The sequence below is a fragment of the Pleurodeles waltl genome, chromosome 7 (genome assembly GCF_031143425.1).
Source record: "Pleurodeles waltl isolate 20211129_DDA chromosome 7, aPleWal1.hap1.20221129, whole genome shotgun sequence".
NCBI classification, from domain to species: domain Eukaryota; kingdom Metazoa; phylum Chordata; class Amphibia; order Caudata; family Salamandridae; genus Pleurodeles; species Pleurodeles waltl.
In genome coordinates, this window is record NC_090446.1 from 506,153,573 (window position 1) to 506,169,690 (window position 16,118).

The 16,118-nt window shown below is 44.8% G+C and overlaps 1 long non-coding RNA gene across 6 annotated transcripts in view; it reads left to right on the top strand.

Annotated features, from left to right (window-relative positions):
- The window catches only part of LOC138304278 (uncharacterized), a 133,806-nt gene that overhangs the window by 102,763 nt on the left and 14,925 nt on the right, over window positions 1-16,118 (top strand). For 4 of the 6 annotated variants that reach the window (XR_011205534.1, XR_011205531.1, XR_011205529.1 and 1 more), the window contains one exon: window positions 1,987-2,043. The exons of the other annotated variants lie outside the window; for them this stretch is intronic. This is a non-coding gene — a long non-coding RNA (uncharacterized lncRNA). The remainder of the gene's footprint in view (window positions 1-1,986; window positions 2,044-16,118) is intronic. 6 annotated transcript variants of the gene reach the window in all.

Genomic DNA, 16,118 nt, shown 5'->3' on the forward strand with positions numbered 1-16,118 from the left:
GAAGATGCCGGCTTCTTCCACACCTCTAAAACCGGATCCAGCAGAGCGTCATTAAAAGGTAATAGAGGCTCCGCCGCGGCTGAGGCCGGATGCAACACCTCTGTCAAAAGGTTTTGTTTCGCCTCCACCACCGGCAAAGGCAGGTCCAAAAAACTAGCTGCCTTCCGTACCACTGTATGAAAGGAAGCAGCTTCCTCGGTATATTCCCCCGGGGACGAAAGGTCCCACTCAGGGGAAGTGTCCAGCCCACTGGCCGACTCCAGTCCACGCAGCCCATCACCCGAGTCCTCTAGCTCTCCTTCCTCTAGGGCTCGTTGGTACTCCTGCTCCTCTAGTACCCGGAGAGCACGCCTCCTTGAATGCAGTCGTTGCTCAATCCGCGGAGTCGACAATACCTCCGCCGAAGTCGGAGATCGGCGCCGATCTTCCGAAGTCACCGACGCCGCATCCGGCGCCACAGGTAACTTCGGCGCCGACTGAAGAGCAGTTGAAACGGATGGACCCACCGGAGTCACAGGCCGAAATCTCGACGTCGACGGGATGGAAATCCCTGGGGCCTATCCCTCCGAAGCCACCGGAGCGGCCACCGGCGCCGACACTGGCGCCGAGCCCACGTTCCCAAACGGGAGAAAGGGCATAAAGGGTGCCGGCCGAAGAGGCGCAGGATCACCCAAAGAAAAGGCCAAAGGCCCAGCCGGAGCACCCCCTGGAGCCATCTGTTGGAAGATGGCATACATCGCATTCAAGAATGCGGAACTATCGGCTCCAGGGGTGGGAAAAGCCGGATACTGGGGTGCCTGACTCGGAGGCGACCCCGACGCCGGCCTCGGCGTCTGCGCCGGAGAAAACACTTGAGGCTCCAATACCTCAATCACCGACGCCTGTCCAGGCGAAGTTGGAGACGCCGGAGAGGGCAACGGCGTCGAAGGATGCGGCGTCACCGTGGGGCTGACCTCCCATGTCCTCCGGCGCCGATCCGGAGACCTGGAACGAGCCTCCCTTGAATGACGCCGAGATTCTCTACGGCGCCGGGAGTCTCGATGACGCCGATGTCTTGGAGAAGACTTTTTCTTGTGATGCTTCTCCTTTGACTTGGCCATAAACAGCTTCGCCTCGCGTTTTTTAAGGGCCTTCGGATTCATGTGCTGACATGAATCACAAGTCGAGACGTCGTGGTCGGAGCTCAAACACCAAAGGCAATCGGAATGAGGATCCGTCACCGACATCTTGCCTCCACACTCACGACAAGGCTTAAATCCAGACTTTCTCTGCGACATTATTTCCACAGAGAAAGAGTACGCAGCAAGATATACACTGTAACCGCAAGAGTAACAGTTGCTCCCTCGAAGATAACCGTTTCGAATGCACGGAAAAAAGGGAACTGACGTCTGCACGTCGTCGAGGACCTCTTATTGCCTGTATGACGTCAGACGGCGTCGCGTGTGAGACAGTGACGTCCTCGTCGACGTGCAGAGACTAGTAAGAAGATTTCCGTCGAATGCTGGCGCCATGGGAGTATTCATGAGGTGAGGAATCCACAGGTAGTTGTATCCATCAGAATGAATCATTTTTGGTACCTGGGAACCCCATTGTCTCATTACTGGAACCAGGAAACTCGGCCTAAGCATTTTCAACGATTTGAACCTCAAAGCAACAACCAAAAAATACAGAAACAAACATTCCTAAACAAATACACAAATGATGAAACATTGTATTTAATTGATAAATATTAAACAACATTTTAATCTTATTAGAAAGGAAGGATCTTTTCTAAATTCAATTTAGGCCATTCATCATCCATACTATATTCTGCTTGATGCACTTGCACTGCTCTCACAAATCAGTCTGAGGCTACTAATTTAATTTTTAATTTCCAGTTTCAGATTCCTTCACATTTACAGAAAGTTTTTAAAATGTTCAGTTGTACATTTTGTTTCTTTATTTACATACACTTTATTAATCTGTTCATATTATTTAATGTTCTAGGCAGCCGTGGATCCTTTCAGTAAGCTTTGATGACCCACAGGGGCCCCCGGACCACAGGTTAAGAACCCACTGATTTATATCATACATTTGAATTTTGTTACCTGCCAATTACAGAAAAAGCCAGAAATGGTATGAATATTTTAAAATACAAAGACACGATTATTTAAAAAATCCCAATAAGAATTCCAAAGATAACTATGTGTAACAGCACCGAGGGTGGGGTCAGGCAGTAACAGAAGTCGCCAAAGGAACAGAAATAAGATAAGGCCATATATTCAGCAGTAAATTCTAAAAATGTATACATGCAGTATTGTGCTGTGAGAGTTGTTGATAGTAAGTTTAAAAGTACTCTTCTTTGTTAGATCACATTAAGAACTGTGCTTCATTGATATCAGAATGATGGCATGGTTGGGGCTCTACTGAAGACAATGAAGTGGTTCAGCACCTATCATGGCTGCTATAAGCGTTTTGCTCTAACATGCCAATGTTTGTCTTTCTATTTCTCCCTTTTTAATTTAGAACATTCTATCCTCAAAGGGTGGACTGTTCTAATAGCATTATAGCCCTTCTGCCTTGGGTAAAGGTCCTTCCATCGTTATGGGCTTGGGCTGTTAGCTCAGGTACAGGGTCTTTAACACCTAGTATAGCCCTCAGTAGTGAGCTATTCGGCTGTAATATGCAACCATCTGTTCCCAAGTACAGTGAACTACAGTATCAGTACTACGCAACCACCCTCTTGTGAACCGTATCACTGTCTGTATGGTCATGTATAGTCAGTGGTTGATTTCTATGAAATGATACAGTTGTCCGCTTAGCTGATGATTAAACATGTTTTAGTTCATTTATAAAGATCATCCTGTAAGCATTTTTTGCTTTCTTACCTTTAACAATATTTGGTTCATCTACAACGCTAATCATTGTGAAATATGTTTTATTTGATTTTTAAAACATCCTAAGAGTATTTCATTGGACTTTCACTTGCTGCTCCACTCTGAAGCAGTCTCGTAGAGATGAGACTGCTATAAGACTAACAAATAAAAAGGTTAATCCAAACATGATACTACAAAAAGATATGCAAGCTCATCATTTACTCAAAGTAATACTTTAAAGTTGGTACAGTTAAAACAGCAATTTTACTAAGTAAACCAACTGTTCTGCATGTTTTAAAAAAAAGTTAATATGTTGGTCCCAATGTTGAGATAATGGATGTGGGTCAGTAAGCAATGCAAATTAATTGAAGTTGGGGATATGTCTTGGGCCTGTCCAAACCTTTCACAAGGAAGACTCACAGTGAAATACGTGTCTGGGAATCCAAAGTCAAGAAGAACGGGTAGACCTTCTCCTTAAATGAGGTAAGGAAGGTGAAGATGTGGCACATGGTGGCTGCATTGTAGAAAGCCAGCTGCCCTTCATAGTCCAGGTAAACCCGGATTCTCTGTGGGGCTGGATCCAGCTTCAGGCGTGTCAGTGGGTTTTCACAAGCCTGGTACTCACCTAGGACCATGCCCACTGCCCAGATCCCTTCTTGTGGTCGGATTTTGATTTCTTTGGTGCCCTTGAGTGACTCCCGGGCAAGCCCTATAGCCCAACCTCTGCCGCCAGTGGTCTGCACCTTCACCTCCCAGTAGTGCCTGCCCTGTGTGAAACCCTCGGTTCCCAAGACACAGGGAGTTGTACCCTTGGCATCTCCATCTGCAACTGGCTCTTTGGTAGATCTGTATGTCATGGTCTTCCTATCGTCCAACAGGAGCACAGCTGGGTGGGCTGTCTCGGAGTCCAAGCAGATGTCCACTCGAGAGAAACGGGCTAGAAGAGGGAAACACAAGAAGAAATTGATAACTCTGCATGATATTGTAGGATATTGATCCTCATGGTCATCTAATGAGGTCCAAAGCAGCTCATATCAAAAAATGATACCACAGAATTACTGGACACGTAGAAGCTGTATTATGCATAGGTTTATTGAGGATAAACGTCTTTTCAGCTCCCTCTGCGGTTTCAATGGTTCAGAATATAAGTTAAGACCTGAACCATGACGAAGCCCGTGAATTCAAAGCATTGGCTCTTAAATAAAATGTAACCAAGGCAATTGCTCTCCATGAAGGGATTCTCAAAATGCTAAGCAGTCTACTTGTAGCCTGGGCTTAGAAGATATGGTAGTCTCGAGGGATTTAGCCAGTGCTTAATTTGTAAAGGAATGAGTACCGGTGCCCAAAGCTCTGCTCAAAAGCCTAAGGCAGGCGCTATTTAGTGTCAGCACTGAATACCAAGCCCTAGTATTCCTCACTACAACTCATGCCTCTCTAATCCACCATCAGACATTATCTGCCCCTTTATCGCACTCTTGCAGGTTCCTTTTATCCCTATGGGACCATTTTTCCATATTTCTCTTGCTCCTTCTTCACCCTTTGTGTGCTTTTCCCTCTCTTGCTCTCTGGAAACATCTAATGTGGAAAAATGAGAACCTGTGGTCGCCAACAGCAACCACTGACTCAAATTTAGCATTGGATATAACCAAGTGCTTCCGCAGCTTTAGCTGGTATGGACAGATGCAGCAACTGTCTTGCGAGATATGATGATTTAAGAAGTACTTTCCTAAAGCACTGAAACTATGGCTCTATGAAAAGGGCTTCCTGGAGTACTTAAGAAATAGCTAAAAAAAAAAAAAAAAAACTAACATCACAGATTTGCAGAGAGGATTTCCAAGGCATTGAGGACTAGGTTCTTCAGGATGGACTTAACAAAAGACATTGAAGGCATGGCTCTTCAGAAACTATTTCATGACTACTGTTTGCCCTTACTTTAAACTGTACAACTACAATTAGATTATCAAATACCAGAGCACAAAAATAAGTGATACAACAACTATCTTAGGATCTTCCATTGTTGGGTTGCTGCTGCTGTAAGCTATGGATCATGCAGCGAATGCACGGATGCATTTGACCTGGCACGAGGTGTGTGCCAAAGATGCGTTTTGGTACCTCTCCTGTTCCTACTGTACGTCAATGGGTTGAACGCTTGCTTGCAATCCACAGGGAAAGATATGCCAAAGATCAGCTTAATTGCAGCCAAAACATTACTTTGCGCTAATGATGCAGTCTTGCTTTCACATACCCCTAATGACCTGAGAACTTTAAATTAAAACATTGCGCAGTTCATGGATAATTTGATAATTCAGATTTAAAGATGAACCTCTCGAAAACAAAGTGCTTGGTGTGTGGTACAAAAACAAGTTAAAAAAAAGGTCCTGTTCGCATCAAGGGGAGACTGACTGACAACTATCTGGGGATAATTATTTAACTCACGTTGTACATGGTTGCCCTGCACCTCTAAAAGAAACCAACGTTTTAATCATTCTGTGGGGGCACTATCTGATTTTGCTAGGAGGGTGGATAGCAAACCTATTTTGCCCCTCACTGAAGCCCATGAATGTAAATGCCTGCCTGTTTCACCCATGGGGCTGGGATTTGGAGTTATTGTGATGTTTCCAAACTGCAAACTGGGGACAACCGATTTTGTAGACGATTATTCAGGCTACCACCATCCATGCCTCCCTTTTTCTTGTATGATAATTTGTGATAGGTCAAATTAAGCTTCCATCATTGCTGCTCTGGGTCTCAATTTGGATGAATAAACATGCTACCCTTAATCAAGCCATTATTCCTGACTGTCTGGCATGTGATGAGGGTCACATGATTCCATGGTTCAAGTATATTGAGTCTCCTACCAAAGCTATAGGCAGTCCTGATCCGTGTGTTACTCCTCATTCGCTACTGAAGACAGAAATAATTAGAAACAAAAGTCATACATGTCATTTTGTAACACGTCCAGGGAAAAGGAGGAAATGAGGAAATCACTGATGCAGGATTATGCTATTGTCCAAACTACTAATAACCTTGAACCATCTTTCACTTGGTTTAAGAACCTGTGAGAAAGACTGCCTTTCACAAAATTCCAGCTGGGGACTATAAGAATTCAGCTATGTTTTCAGTTGGCCAATATGATGCTTCGTCAGTCCTTATCTGCCCTTGTGATGAGGTTTCAGTTCAAACTTTTCCCCACTTTGTATTCTTTTCTTAATAATATGAACTCTTTACCAAGAAATGTTTAAAACCTGCTCTTAAATCATATGATTTTTACCAGTATAAACCAGCTTTGTATTTTTTGCGCATGCTGCCCAATCAACTTGCTTGTCTTCAGGTGAGAAGTTTTTAAAAATAAATCTGCAATAAGCAAACGAAACCAGTTGAATTTCTGAATCTTTTTTATTTGAAAAAAAAGATAGAATGATGCTGCATAAGAGATCAGGTTTTATTTTCCTATCACCAATCTGTGTTTAACAATGATATATTTGTTTTATGTGCTTTTATGATAGTTTATTAAACTAAAAGAATAAAGCTTTTTGATGATTAATGCCAGGACATTTTACTTTGACCTCCAAACCTATCAACTTTGATGTGCCCCGGGGAGCCCCCTATTAACATATATTTTTATCAAGTCACTCCTTCAACCGATTCATCTAGAAAGTTTGGACTCATTACAATGTGGATGGCACCAAAGAACAAGTTATGTACATTAGGTTTTTTTATATAACCGTGGATTCCTGACAGAATACTCCCCAAGAACGAGACTGGATCTGCAAACTTTCTATAGCAGTGCTCTTGGGTGTCACTAGATTGTGCTGTGCGGCTGCACACTTGACTCCACACTGTAACAGAAATGAAGAAGCAGAATCGCACATAAGAACAGTGTCTACACATTGATTTCAGGTTCCTATCAATTTCTCTTTTCGAGGCCTTAGACATGGAGAGTAAGCAATTATTGGTACCAATGTGCTGACCATTAACTTGAGAGCTTTTTTAGATGTTAAAAAAGGTCCCTCCACAGCACAGGGAAGCAAAGAGGGATGTGAGGAAGGTGTGCTAAGATATAATACCCATCAAAAAGAACATTACCAAAGGTAAATGATTTGTTCTTCTGATGGATATTTCTAACTGCAGACTCCTCACCTTAGAACATATATCTCCTAAGGAGGAGGGTCTGTGGTGTGGACTCAGAACAAAAGGAAGTCTTGCAAGACCAAACTGCTCTCAAGGCAGAAGTACTCTGTGAACATGTGCACTAGCGTCCATGTCGCAGCCATGCACATGTCAACAGGCTATTCACGTGCCAAAACAGTGGTAGCAGTCTTAGCCCAGTGAAATGGGCTATCAGACCTTCTGAAAGCTGCTTTTTGGCCAGTACATAGCAGATCTAAATGCAATGCAGAGGACTATATACCTCAACATGGTCATCTTCTGTACAGCTTTCCTCTGCTTTGCACCAGAGAACTCCACAAAAAGTGGATCTCTTGGTGGTACTTGGTACGATTAATGTAAAATGTAAAGCCCTCTTAGGGCCCAACAGATGGAGTCTCTGAGAGGTTGAGGGGAGCACACAGACAAGAGAGCCACACGTGCAAGAGAGCTATACGGTTTGGCAAGAATAACTCAATTACTCAGCACCAAGCGGATGTGATTTGAATGAGGTAGCCTAAAATCGGGAGATGCAGCAAGCAGCTATACATTCAATTCTAAGGGTTACACATAAAAAATGTCAGAACCAGTCAAGGTCCCACTGTGGCTACACAAACAGTTTGGGAGACAATGTGTTAAACCTTCAAAAAATCACATCACAAAAGGTGATTTTAAACAAGGACAGTGTGTCTGGCAAACTTAAAAAGGGTGCAGATCCAAGGAGACCATCCAGTCAACTGGTTCGAGAGCAGCAGAATCTCGGCCAGAGTGAGCTTTTTGAATTTGTCCTTCAGTCGAAAAGCATTCAGAGGCTGATGGCCCAGGATAGGCCTTAGGCACCTTTGCTCTTCTGAACTAAGACCTAGTGAGAGTAACAGCTATGCCTAGGTGTCATTTTTACTATGCTGGATTAATCTGAGTAATTCAGTAAATTTGTGTTACTCTTCTGATGTGAAATTACTGGAAATTATGCAATTCTGTCTGTTTGTGTAATATGGGCGCAACAAAAATTCTTACAGCACGAGCAAAGAAACAGCGTGAGTGCCTTCTGGCGGCTGCTGTTCTTGTTCTGATGCATTTACTGCTATTTGTTCAGTCAAAATGCACCCTTGGGTCCATTTTGCATGTAAAGGTGCATTTTGCACTATGAAAATAGTGCTAAATGCGGGATTATGCTCTTTGCGTGATTTCGCATAATTATGCTGCAGAAAATCATAAGAATTATGCCCACTCCTACACGACCCCCTCCTCTTTCTGAAGTCGGAACCCTTTCGATGGCACCTTTGGAGAACGACAACGCAACTCCTGTAACAAAATGGACAGGTGTCTGCCTGAAAGCTGCTCTGGGGTGGGATGGGTAATGGACGAGACAGAAAGAAAGGGTAGAGCATAACTACGTTGAACAATCTTTAAGACCCATCTGTTTGACGTGCTGGATCGCCACCCTGGAAAGAAATGTAGAACCTGCCCCCCACCCCATCAGTTGTGGATGCACAACTAAGGCCAAACTAAGGTTGTTTGGTTGCAGGGGAAGAGGAATTGGAAGACTGATCCCCTACTGTCCTACAGGTTGCTGCCAGACTCACGCCCACTGCCTTGAAAGTACTTGGTGATGTGTTTCACAGGTTCGCATGGTTGTCTCTGTCTGCATGCTAGTTATCTGGAAAGGTGTAGAATGCCATATCTCTATTGTCCTTAAAGTGCTCAAAGAGGTGGAGTCTAATTGGCTGTCTACCCTCCGTTTCTTCCCTCTCAGACCGTGCACTGTGATTAAAGCGGCCGCCAGGGATGCTGTGGGGACCACTGGAATCAGAGTGCCAGGCACTCATCGGAAGCATATAAGGAGGGACACTGGGACATAGCTCACTGCACTTATGGCATTCTGAGGCTCGGCGGCAATGCAGCAAACTAGACAATATATCGACTGTGACGTACAAGGCCAGGACACTAGAGGAAGTCTGACTGGTGCCTGGAGTATGGAGACAACAGTGCTGAGTGGTCTTCATTTGGGTGTGGTGTGGCTGCCGGGGAGGGAGGAGAGAAGGTTCCTGAGGGGCTGCCTGTGCAGTGGGGCACCCCCTAAGCTCTGCTAAGCAGACTATGTGGAGGTAGGTATTGCAGAAGGCTGCTCTAGGAGGCTTCTCAAATATCCCAAAAGTCAACAGCCCCGGGATAGCCTGGATGCACAGCAAGGTGATTTGAAAGCCAGGCAGCAGAATACAGAAGAGAGTGGGTATAGGAGGCCCTGACGGCTTGGCAGACTGGGACAACAACAGACTGTGCTTGTGTCATGAGAAGGAAGCAGATATCAGGCATAGGAGATGCGACGAGCTAGGACCCAAATAAAGGTCCCATCACACCGAGTACCCTCAGAGAGGGATGGGCCTCTCTGGGGGTCAGACATGCTCTAGTGTGGGGGATTTACACCCTGTTAAAGCGAGAAGTGTTGATCCAGCTTACACCAAGACCCTTAGAAATGATGGCAGCCTTCATTGGTAAGAAAGAAGAAACACTAAGGATATGCTGACATGAGCAGCATCTCACATATCAGAACAGTTAACAAAAGCAGATTCACCAGTGGAAACACTGGACCAGATGAGAGGACTCGCAGAGACAGAGTCGCCCCTGACAAAGTCATTCATGAAGGAGTTGTGCTGAGGTATATGCAGTGACATTGCAAGCCTGAAAGGAGAAATCTCGAAAGACATTGAAGATATTAAGCAAGAACTAGCAGTCATTGGCCAGAGAGTAGATGATCTGGAAACCGCCTTGCATCCTAGAAAGAAGAAATTGGAAGTGATGTGAGAATAGCTATCACGACTGAAGAAGCAGAACTAGGACTTGCAGCTCCCCCTTGAGGACCTTGAAAACCATTCAAGGTGTCAGAACATCAGAATCCGAGAAGTAGCAAGAAATGTAAAGGGTACAAACATTAGGTTAAGAGCATTTTCATACATGTCTTGCTGAGCCTACAGCCAGAGGGCATTGTCCTGGACCACAAACACATAGCTTGAGGTGCCCAAATTAGAAGTCTTCAGGAGCCATGCTACTGGACACAAAGGGGGTCATTATGAACACAGCGGTCTTTCCGTAGACCGTCACCCCCCAGGATCCCGCCTGCCAAATAAAGAACATTCAGAATGCAGGGCCGGGACATTGCCGACGGCTCCATATGGAGCCGCCGTCAATGCCGATGTGCGGCGGGTGCAGCAGCACCTGTCACGCAGATCACTGCGCGTAAATCAGGCAGTGACCCTGTGCGGCGGGGCACTGCACGGGGGCCCCAGAGCACCCCTTCCGCCAGCCTTTCCCTGGCGGGGGAACCCGGCAGGGAAGGGCTGGGGGAATCAGGGTACATTATCCGGCAAGCAGCGCTGCCCTGTCGGATAATGTAATCCGCCATCGTCAGGCTGCCTGTCGGCGGTAGCCTGGCGTGGCGGAGGGCCGCCACAGGCGGCCATCCCTGAGTTCAATATATGACAGTTCAGACCACCATGCCCGTCGCCAGCATGGCGGTCTGACCGACATGTTCATAATGAGGGCCAAAATGTCTGTTTCTGGATGAATTACTCTCCCCCTTTTGATTGACAACAGAACCAGTTGTTTTGGTAACTTTTGATAGTTTTTTGTGCTAGTTCTATTAGCTTTGAGAACCATGTTTGTCTTGCTGACTGTGGGACAATTAAGATTAGTGTCATCTGGCTCCTCCTGCATTTGTTGATTATTGTGTGCAACAGTGGAACCGGGGAAAAAGCGTACGCAAATGTCCCTGACCAATTTATCCACAGAGCATTCCCCACTGATAGGTGGTGCGGTTCTCAGGAGGTGCAGTTGCAAATAAATGTATTGTTGGTGTTCCTCATTTCTGAAAGATTATTTCTATTACCTTCGGGTTCAGTTCTCATTCGTGGGAGCATGAGGCTTGTCTGCTCAGTTTTCTCTGATTCAACATTGTCTTTCCCCGGAAGATGTATTGCCTGTATTTCCATCTTCCTCTCTATAGCCTATTTCCAAAGTTGTTGAGCTATCTTTGATAAGGGTGGTGACTGGGTGCCTCCCTGTTTATGTAAAACAGTGTTGTTGTATTGTTGCCTAGTCGGTTCGAATAAAAAAAAATTCCCCAAAAGTTGTTTTTGGAATGTCTTTAGGGCTAGGAAGACTCTTCAACTCCGGTATGTTGGTGTGTTGCACTACATCCTGTCCCTTCCATATCCCTCACACTTTGAGTGAGCAGATGTGAGCATCCCATCCCATATGAGAGGTGTCTGTGGTTATCATTATCATTACTGTTGGAGCTGGCTGTGAAAATGTTCTTCCTTGTGTAATGTGTGTTCTGTTCTCCCACTCAATCTCTTCTTCTATCTCCTGCGTGACAACCACTAGATCTTCCCAACTCCCAGTTGCATGTGACCATTGGTTTTTAAGCCATTCATGTACTGGTCTCATGTGAAGTCTTGCATATGGAACTAAACAGATACAGGGTGCCATCTTCCCTAGAAGTTTCCCCACTGTCCTCGCTGTCAGAGCTTGCCCCTTGCGATAGCACTGAATCTCCATCAGTAGGGATTGCGTCCTCTTCTTGTTGTGGTACCCTAGAATGTAGTTGATTCCTGCTCCCAAAAAAACGTTCTTTTGTTCCGGAGAGGACTTCTCCATATTAAAGGAGGCACCTAGTGTGCAAATGGTCTTTATTACTTCCTGACTGTCCTGTTTTCACTTCATGTATGAGTTTGCTCTTATTAACCAATTGTCGAGGTAAGGGTATGCATGTATTCTGTTACTTTTAAGTGTGTTGCTGCTGCCTCCAGACACTCTGTAAACACTAATGGTGCTGATGTTATGCCAAATGCCAGTACTGTGGACTATGTTTTTTTTCACCACAAATCATAAGTATTTCCTGTGGTTTGCGTTCAGTGGAATGTACAAATAGTGGAAGTAAGCATCTTTTAAGTCTATTGTTGCTATGTAATCTTGCTGTAACTGTGGTATGATGGGTGTCATCTTCAATGTTTTAGTTTAAAAAAATGTGTTGATGAACCTGAGACCTAGGAATGAATGCAGGTATCTGTCCACCTTTGGGATTAGGAAACATTTTGAGTAATTTCCTTTGTTGATTTCTTGTTTCGGGACCTGTTCGATTGCTTGTTTGTCCAGTAAATTTTATAACTCTTTGAGGAGTTGAGCTGTTTCTTCTCTGGAATGGACTTTTGTTTGGTACTCCTGTTGGCAGGAATTTGATAAGTTCTATGCAATATCCAAATTTAATTGTGTTGGCTTGAACCCTGAAATGTCAACTAGGGATGGCGCCTCAGTGTGACGGCTATCATCATCTGGCGGCTTGATGTGACTGCCACATTCCATGCCATTTTTTAAACAGGTATTGGCAATGATTTTGCCACTTTCAACTAGATGTTCTGCCCTCTTTCGATACTGCTCAGGGAGGTGCTTCACAAGTTCTCCCATCTCCTCTCAGGGCTGGTGTGCTTGTCTGTTTAATAACGCATTTGAATTTGCAATTCTCCACTGGTTGGCAGCACTGCGTTGAAATCTGTGACCCATGAGGTGCATTCTTTTGTTTTCTTTATCCAGCGGTGGGCCGGAGGTTGAGGGAATGTTGTCTCTTTTTTTGGCTGTAGATGTGATTATCGAATCCGAAGGGACAGTGCTCTTGATGTATGCTGGGTCTCTTAAGGAGTATTTGTATTTCTTTTCAGCCCTTGGAGTTACTGCTCTCCAAGTGGCTGGCTCCTTGAATGCCCCTTTACTCTGGTTGAGGATACTAGGGAGCATAGGTAGAAACTGACTTCTTGCCTGACTGGGCAGCAATGTTTCGAGCAAGAAATATGACTGTAGCTTGTCCTCTTTTGGCTGTACACCAAACTTGGCAGCTGTGTGCTTGATGACCTGATTATACATTCCAATATGATCCAGAGGCAAAGGCATTAACATACAACTCTAGGCACCCTCCTCAGGTGAATCTGTTTTGAGGTCTTGCAATTGCGGCTCAATGTTTTCAGATTCCTCCAAACCCTGATACATTCCTGCTTGTTCCTTATCTTCTTCTTCATAAAAGAGCTCTTCCCCCTGTTCTTAAGGTTCAGGAGTGAACAGGAATGGGTAATCTTCAACCTCTTTCTCAGTAGTCTACTTCGGCGTCAAAGTTTTTATTCGAGATCCTGAATCCCCTCAAACTCATCAAACTCCTTCTTTTGCAGAAATGTGGATATTTCGGGTTCAAGATTCAGTCATTCTTTTGGGTGTCGAAGATTCTTTTGACGATTTATCAATAGTCAAGCTTGACCTGTCTTTTTCAACGTTGAGGTATCTTTTTTCCAGTATGTCCTTTAACACCTTGGGTTCCTCTGGAGTTTTTCCTCCACTGGAGTCCTTCCTCCACTCGAGTGATCTGTGGGGCTCCTTGCCTGCGGTCCACGAGTGTTTCAATGCTGAGGCTTTCTTTGATGGCTTCCAGTCAGATTTTGGCGATTCAGATGATTTTTTTTAGACAATCTGGATCTTTTACTGCATCTTTTTTCTTTTTCGCCACCTGTTCCTTGACATCAATGTTTTTTACTTCTGTGTCTGAAGTCTCTCCCACTGCTACTTTGGCAACAGTATCTTCCTCCTCACTGGAGATGCCTAGGTCCCTCAGGGTTGTCTGCTCGTTCTGCATGCTGTGATGTGCCTGTCTCCATCTCTCCCTTGCCCTCAGCGTCTTTGCTGTGAAGGCTGAGCAGGCGTTGCAGTCCTCACTCCGATGTTTGATGGAAAGACAGAGGTTGCAGACCGGGTGCTTATTCTTCAATGAGAACATGTGGCGGCAGGTCTGGAAAAACTGGAAAGGTGTCTTCTCCATCCAGGTCCTTCAGGGAGCTCCCAGAACAGGCATTTTCAAAACTTCTTCCGAAATTGAAAACTTCTTCTCCGAATCGTCGTCCTGAATTTCTCAGTCAGTGATGGTAACGATTCTGATGAACGTTTAGTCAATTTCTAGAAATGTTCTTCCTAAACTTCTGCTCTGTGTTGGAGATCCTTCAGCCAGCTTCCAGACCTAATGGCAGAAAAATAATCTGAAGATGGCGACAAAAGGTGGGAGCATGCAGAGGAAGGAGGACGATGTCACATGGGACACCAAATGGAGGTGCACTCGATGCACAGCAAAAAACAACAATCTACAAGACTACAAGATAATGATGAATTCCAGTACCAATCCCTAGATGGCAGAATAATGCACAGCATGTGAATCCAGAAAAATTCACGCTGCAAAAAATAAGAGTTTCCAAAATGGATGGCCACAAACACAAAGTGTGTCTTTATACTGGTGATGTGCTATTAACTCTGACAGGCCCAGTCACGAGTCTGCCTCCCTTGGTGAAGGTAATGGCTAGATACAATTGAATCTCTGGCTTCAAGCTCAATTTACAAAACTCGCAGATTCTGATTCTAAATCTCCTCTTAGCACAACAATAAGCACTCCAGGAGTGCTTTCCATTGGCCTGGGACTGCATGTTTATTACTTACCTCGGGGTAAGACCCTTCATGTCTGCTGAGAAAACCATATAGGTAAATTGTGAAGACCTGCTACGCATCCTGAAAGCCATCTTTCAGACAAGGCATAAGGGTGGACTCTCCTGGTTTGGACAGATGGCTGCAGTGAATATGGTAGCCATCCTCAGGTTTTTATAGTTAGCCCAAGATTTGCCAGTGCGACCCCCACATGAGGTCCTGGAAGGAATACAGAAAGGCATTATTAGCTTTATATAAGGGGGGGAAGAAGCCAAGAGTCGTATAACACACCTCTTACGGCCATCTGAGGGAGAAAGAGGTGGGGCTATCGTGTATTGTGGACTACTATTGTGCAGTACAGCTGAGTTACTTGCTGGAATGGAATGGGGATATAGTGTGAAATACTAGTGCTTCACAGATCAGGCTGCTGTGGGGGACAACATCTGGAAGTGGTCTGCCACCCAAAGGATCTAGGCCGGGGGATTACATCTGCTGCCGGTCACTACTGAGACACTGGAAGCACAGGATGCAGTGTTGGTGAAGAAAGAGTGGTCATCTTTCCCATCATTACTCACATCAACCTTCGGTAAGCCAGACTTCACTCCAGCATATGGAGCAGGGCAATCTACAATCTTGCAAAATATGGGATGCAAACTGGTGGGAGACCTATAGAACTCAGAGGGGCTCAAATCTTTTAAGCAAGTCAAACAAGAATATGGGATTCCTGAGACAGAGCACCTACACGACCATCAAAACCGTCAGGGAGAAGACTTCCATTGAGCGATGGTTATTGTCTACAGAAGGGGAGAAAGGTGTACTGTCTGAAACCAATCAATTCCTAAGAGTAGAGTCACCCCAGAATAAAACGTCAGGACAGAAACAATGGGAGGCAGATTTGGGGAAGAAACTGTGATCAACAGGGAGTGGAAGGAGGTAGTTGATATGGCAGAGACTACTGGGTCCAGTACAGCAGTTAATAAAATCCTGGATAAGATTGCAGAATATTGTTACTATACCCTGGGCTATACACATCTGTTGAACAGGGTGTGTGGCGCCGCCTGCTGGAGATGCTGCAGGAACCCAGATATCTTACTTCATTTACTGTGGAACTGCCCAAAGCTGCTAAGATTTTGGGTAGAGATTCTGGACAAACTAGATCTTGTGTGCAACACTTGAGAGATAAGGTTGCCGGCCTACATTATTCTAAGGGTGTCAGATATAGTAACATACCTGTGAAATCGATGAGGAGATGATTAATAACTCTGTTGTTATGTGCAGCTAAATAAGTCGTGCTCAGCAAATAGTGTATAGCCGAAACATCAACTTTTAGTGCATCATTACATAAAATCTGAGAGTTAATTGGGATAGAGAAAACTACTATGTATCTGGAAGGGAAGTGGGAACAATTAGTAAAAATGTGGCAACCATCTCTAAAAGACTTGTCAACCAAATTCAAAGAGATTCCTTGAACCAGATATGAGTGTGTTTCAATTCTCAAACACTGTGCGCCCGGAAGGAACACATAAGTGTAACACTGTGACTAACAGGAGGCACCTTAGAAATGGAGGACAGGATCTAAAGGCTCTATGGGAGATAAAACAATCTCAGTTC